Here is a 6,839-nt window from a genome sequence, read left to right as displayed (position 1 = left end):
TATTTCTTTATACTCAGGAGGTCTGTGCAGGGCCCATGACTCCGCTGACTCCTTCTGGATCTTCATCTTTTCCAACTCTTGGGTCAGGTGTGTGTTTAACTCCCTGATAAATGGTAATACAGGCTGGGGATGTGGCTTGGTGGTAGAGAACTTGCCTAGCATGTTCAAAATCCTGAGTTCAATCATCAGCACTGAAAAAAATGGCAATAGAGGTTTGGAGGAGGTTAGGGACTAAGTATTCCATCTATACTCAAGGGTTCTAGTCTGTCTTCGATTTTCCACTCCACATTCTTATTGCTTGTCCTGTGGATGTAAGCTCCAGTGGCAGACACAGAAACAACAGCCTCACATATGCAGTATAACCAGCTCCTATAATTGCATAAGCTAAATTGCTATAATAAAAACCCCTTATTATGCCCGTTTCTCTTAATGATTCTGTAATTCTGAACCAAACCACATTGATACATTTGGGATATTTTTTAACTATTACAGGAAATGCTACTACAAATATTCTTGTGTGTTTTCCCGTACAAGAATTCCTCTATAATACATACCTGAGAGTATATATTGCTGGATTGTAAGATATGCAAATGTTCAATTTGGTAAGATACTGCCAAGTTATATTACAGGGTGATTGTGCCAATAGATACTCATACTAGCGTTGCTTAAGTTTTCCCCTTGATGGGTGTTTTTGCAGCTACTTAATATATTAAGCCATATATATATATATATATATATAGAGAGAGAGAGAGAGAGAGAGAGAGAGAGAGAGAGACAGAGAGACAGAGAGAGACAGAGAGAGAGAGAGAGAAACTAGGAATTGAACCCTGGGGTACTCTACCACTAAGCTACATCCTCCACCCTTTTTATTTTTCATTTTGAGGCAGGATCTGGCTAAATTGCCAGGCTGGCCTCAAACCTCAGCCAAATTGCTAGGATTACAGGTGTGTGCCTCCACAACCAGCACAATACCTCTTAATTTTCATCCATTTGAAGAGTATGATTTTTATTTTTAACATTAATTTACATTTATATGATGACCAATGAAATGAAGAAACTTTTAATATTTTCCTTATTAGTTCATATATTCTCTTCTGCAAAATAACTATTCATGCCCTTGATCCATTTTTCTGTGGCATTGTTGGCCATTTAATTATTGATATATAGAAACCATTCTTAATATATCCTGGAAACAAACCTTTTGGAATTTTGGGCCATGGTGTGTTGAGCTGGCTTGTAACAGTCTCCGCAGAGAGATTTTGTGTATCTCTTCCCAACTGTACCATCATGTTGGTGGCTTGGAATAAGTCTTTCCATTTTGGAAATCGTCAAATTCAGACAATAGCTCCCCACTCTGAAAAAGCTGTATTCTGTTTATATTTTTTATTTTTTAGTTTTAAATTATTTAATTATAAAGCATAGTACATGTCTATGTGTGTCATGCTGGACAGTGGCTAGAGGAGAAATGCAGATAGTATTTTTAATGTCTTATAGAAATTTTTAATACATATCTTTGAAATGATCTATACTTCCAATGAAAAACAAGAACAAAACCCAAACAAAAACAACAAAACACAACATTGCATTCTAGTAAGTTTCTTTCTTTCTTTTTTATTCTTCACATTTTTAAATTGGTACTTTATAGTTGTACATATGTTAGAATTTGTTGTTGCAGATTTGGACATGTACGCAAGGTAATAATATAATTTGGTCAACATCACTCCCCAGCACTCCGCCCCGCCCCCCGCCCCACCCCCTCCCCTGCTCCCACTCCCTGATTTCTTTCCACTATTCTACTGATCTGCCTTGGATTTTCATGAAACCCTTCCCCCACTAAACCCCGTTCTTGCCCCTCCCCCACCCCGCCACACACACACTTTCTTTTCCTTTTTCCTCTCTAGCAAAAGCTGAGTTGTAAACGTTTACCAGTGTACTGATAGTTACATAGGTTGTAAATATCTACTCCTGGTTTTTGGCATATCCACAAATTCTTTTTTGGATTCTCTTGAAGAACATAAACCCTTACTCTAGTCAAAATTGTCAATCTTCTGTTTTAGGTAAGTTGTGTACATATGTGCGTGTTTGTCTGTCGTCTTCTCTACCACAAGTCATAAAGGGATTGCTCTATATTTTCTTCTGGTTGTTTAAAATATCAGTTTTCACATCAAAGATTTGAATACATCTAGAAATGACTTTTTATGTAATTGTGTCAGCTAGGAGTTCATTTCCTTTTCCTGATGTTGTCTCAGCACCACTTACTAACTAATCCTTCTTTTCCACAATACAGACAATACCATCTCTGTTGCATATTATGTTCACATATGTGTGGGTTTGTTTCTCTCCCATTATCTATTAATGCACTTGTCTATTGCAGCATGAGTACCACATTCTCCTCATTATTATAAAGTCTTTAAGTAGCAAAAGGTAAATCTTCTTATTTTTCTCTAAAAGTCTTTGTTGTACTTTTTATCTTTGCTCATTCATACACGTTTTTGAATCAGCTTGTCAGTTTCTTAGGAAAAACATTCAGTGTGATGTGGAATTAAATTACATTCAATCTATTGAGCAAATAGGGAAGAACTTGTAACCTTACAATAGAAAGTCTTCCTATTGGACTGTCTTTTATTTATCTCTGGATTAGAACTTCTTTGATGTTTTAAATAGAGTTTTAGAATTTATTCCAAATAGGGCTTGTATAACTTCATTAGATTTGACTTGTACTTTTCTATTGTTATTATGAACTAAGAGCATTTTTTCCCAAAATCATAGTTTCTGATTATTTGTTGCCGATGCTTAGAAATATATTTGTGGGCTGGGGTTGTGGCTCAGCGTACAGTGCTTGTCTAGCACGTGGGAGGAACTGGGTTCCATCCCAGCACCACATAATAAATAAATAAATAAAATAAAGGCATTGTGTCCATCTACAGCTAAAAAAATATTTTAAAAAAGAAATATATTTGTGTATTGGTTTTCTATTCAGACATTGATAAGCTCTCTTATTAATTTTATTAATTAATAATAAATTAAATTTCTTATTAATTAATTATTTTATTAATAATAATTTATCTGTTGACTCTTTGGGAATTTCTATGTAGACAATTATATTTTAAAAAGTAAAGATACTTGATAACTTCTATCTTTTACTAATCTTTGTTATTTTTCTTGCCTTAAGGCACTTTCTAGAAAATCCAGAATAATACTGAATAGAAGTAGAACTTCTTTGTCTTGTTACTGATTTTATACAGTCTGCTTCTATTTTTTGCATCTCTTGAGATTATCATGCTTTTTCCCCCTTTAGTCTGTTAATGTGATGAATTTTATTTTTCTATTTTCTAATGTTTAACTGCACTTGCATTTCTGGATAAATTCAACATGTGGTGTATTATCTATTTGAAATAAACTCTTGGATTTGTTGTATTGGTATTTTATTTGAATTTTGCAGTTATATATATGATAAAGATTGGCCCTTAATCTATCTTTCTTCTTTCTTTCTTTATTTATTTTGCAGAACTGGGGACTGAACACAGAGCATCACACATGCTAGGCAAGCATTCTTCCACTAAGCTACACCCCAGTCCTTTTGTTATTAAATTTCTATTATGAAACACAGTCTCCCTATATTGCCCAGGCTGGCCTCCAATTTGTGATCCTCCTGCCCCAACCTCCCCAATAGCTGATACTATAGACATGAGCTACTGTACCTGGCCAAAATATTTCTTTATTACACAGTTCTTTGGTTTTGATATCAAGGATATGTTAATTTTATAGAATGAGTTATATCATAGTCCTTTCTTTCCCCTTTTTTCTGAGTTGGTTTTAAAGATTGGAAGAATCTCTTTCTTGGAAGCCTGGTATAAGTCATTTTTAAAAATAGCTGAACTAAATGTTTTCTTTGTGGGAATATTTTAAAGTGTTGATAGCATATCTTTAGTAGTTACAAGACAATTCTGGCTTTTATTTTTTAGTAAGTATTCATAAGTTTTATCTTTTCAGAAATTTTTTTCATTTCACTCAAGTTTTCAAGTATTTGGTCTAATTTGATTAAAAGTAGTTGATTAAAAATAAATCTTTGGTTGGGTGCAGTGGCACAAGCCTGCAATTCCAACTACATGGGAGACTGAGTCAGGAGGATTGCAAATTTGAAGCCAGTCTGGGCAATAATAAGAGAGGAAGAAAAGAAAAAAAAATCTTTGACTTGCCTTTAATTATGTTTCTTCAAATCCTAATATTGTCTGTCTGTGCTTTCTCTTTATTCCCCCTTTGGTTAATTTCAGCAAAAATTTCTGTATTTCCAAAAGAAAGCTTTTAATTTTTGTGGATTCTTTATTTACTTTGTGTGTGTGTGTGAATTTCTGTTTTTATCTATTTCTTTCTACTTTGATTTTTCTGTTTTTATTCTATTGTTTCCACCCTAATTTCTTAAGTTGAACATAGCTTACTAAAATTTTCAACCTTTCTCCTTGTCTAAAATAAGCATTTAAATTAATAAATTTCCCTTAAAGAACCCCTCAACTGTATCTTACAGAACATGGTAGATAGTATTTGCATTAGCATTTGGTTTTTACTATTTTAAAATTTCCAGAATTATTTTTTGACCCAAATTATATATTAAATAAGTTTGTTTCAATATTTTCAAATTATGGAGAAACTTACAAATATCTTTTATTATTGTTTTCTAACTTAATTGCTTTGTGAGCACAAAATGAGGTCTGTGTAATAATTTATTGAAACTTCCTATATGGAATGATAAATGAGCACTTTTTGTAATAGCTCAATGAATATTTGAGAAAATATGTGCATTTTTCAAGTATTAAATGTAGGATTTAAAAAAATCTATTCATTTAGTTGTGTTAATTGTTCCTTTTAAATCTTCTATATTTTTAATATTTTGCTTAGTATAATCACCAGTACTTGAGAAATATATTGGAATCTCTCATTTCAGTTTTTAGATTTTATAATTTCTCTTTGTAGTTCCATAAATTTTTCCTTCATATAACTGAAACCATTTTACTAGGGGTAAATTTAAAAATTATTTTGCTGTATCTCTCTGTTAAGTAGAACATTTTATTATTAAATGGTGGCTCCTCTTTAATGATACTTATTGTGCCAAACTCTATTTTTAAAATAAATTTGTTTATTTATTTTAATTAGATAATTATGACAGCAGAATGCATTTTGGTTCATTGTACACAATTGCAGTGCAACTTTTCATTTCTCTAATTGTACATGATGTAGTGTCAGACTGTATGTGCAGCCATACATATACCTAGGGTAATGATGTTCATCATATTTCACTATCTTTCCTGCCCCCATAACTCCTTCCCTCCTTCCCTGCCCTTTGCCCAAAGTTTCTCCATTTTTCCCATGCCCCACCCCATGGGAAAAACCTACTTATCAGAGAGAATATCTGGCCTTTGGTGTTTTGGGATTGGCTTATTTCACTTCGCATGATATTCTCCAACTCTATCCATTTACCTGAAAATGCCATAGTTTTACTCTCTTTTAATACTAAGTAATATTCCATTGTGTGTATATGCTACAGTTTCTTTATCCATTCATCTATTGAAGGGTATCTAGGTTTCTTCCACAGTTAAGCTACTGTGAATTGAGCTGCTATAAACATTGATGTGTCTGCATTACTATAGTATGTCCTTTGGGGATAGATGGAGAAGTGGGATAACTGGGTCAAATGGTGGTTCCATTACAAGTTTTCAAGCAATCTCCATACTTCTTTCCAGAGTGGTTGCACCAATTTAAAGTCCCACCAGCAATGGATGAGTGTGCCTTTTGCCCCACATCCTTGCCAACACTTTTTGTTGTTTGTATTCTTGATAACTGCCATTCTGACTGGAGTGAGATGAAATCTTAGAGTAGTTTTGATTTGCATTGTTCTAATTACCAGAGATGTTGAAAATTTTTTATATATTTGTTGATCAGTTGTATATCTTCTCCTGAGAAGTGTCTGTTCAATTCCTTAACCCATTAATTGATTGGGTTGTTGGTTTTTTGGTGTTAAATTTTTTGAATTCTTTATATATTCTGTGCCGCAGTCTGGCTGGGCACAAAATAACCGAGCCACCACACAGCCTTGTAGATTCAAACAGCAACTCTTTATTCCCGAACTCTCACCGACACTCTACCCACACTTCCTGTGAACACCCTGCCTCCACCCGGCTCCGAGCACCAATTCTCTCAGAACCCCGCGAGAACTCAATGGGAACTCCAAAGGAGCGGGCGCCTGAGGCAGCAGGATCCGCCCTAATCCTGGAGCCGCCCTAATCCCTGAGCAGGGTCACCTTACAACCCAAAATGCCATGCGTCATTCCTACTTGGCTATGGCTCTCAGCAATTCTGGAGATTAGTGCTCTATCTGATGTGTATATGGCAAAAATTTTCTCCCAAAATGTAGGCTCTCTCTTCACCTCATTGATTGTTTCTTTTGCTGAGAAGGAAGCTTTTTAGTTTGAATCCACCCCATTTATTGATTCTTGATTTTATTTTCTTATGCTTTAGGAGTCTTATTAAGGAAGTTGGGGCCTAATCTGATGTGATGAAGATTTGGGCCTACTTTTTCCTCTATTAGGTGCAGGATCCCTGGTCTAATTCCTAGGTCCTTGATCCACTTTCAGTTGAGTTTTGTGCATGGTGAAAGATAGAGGTTTAGTTTCATTTTGCTGTATATGGATTTTCAGTTCTCCCAGCACCATTTGTTGAAGAGGCTATCTTTTCTCCAGTGTATGTTTTTGGCTTCTTTGTCTATATAACTGTATTAATGTGGGTTTGTTTCTGTGTCTTCTATTCTGTACCAATGGTCTACATGTCTATTTGGTGCCAATACC

At 34.6% G+C, this 6,839-nt stretch overlaps 1 long non-coding RNA gene across 1 annotated transcript in view; it reads left to right on the top strand.

Moving 5' to 3' along the window:
• The first annotated feature begins 1,945 nt into the window (after positions 1-1,945).
• Positions 1,946-6,839, top strand: part of LOC139701511 (uncharacterized) — a 111,622-nt gene continuing 106,728 nt past the window's right edge. The window contains exon 1 of the long non-coding RNA XR_011704040.1: positions 1,946-2,057. This is a non-coding gene — a long non-coding RNA (uncharacterized lncRNA). The remainder of the gene's footprint in view (positions 2,058-6,839) is intronic.

Source organism: Marmota flaviventris, chromosome 13, assembly GCF_047511675.1.
Source record: "Marmota flaviventris isolate mMarFla1 chromosome 13, mMarFla1.hap1, whole genome shotgun sequence".
NCBI lineage: Eukaryota > Metazoa > Chordata > Mammalia > Rodentia > Sciuridae > Marmota > Marmota flaviventris.
This window is presented reverse-complemented; position numbering and strand designations above follow the sequence as displayed.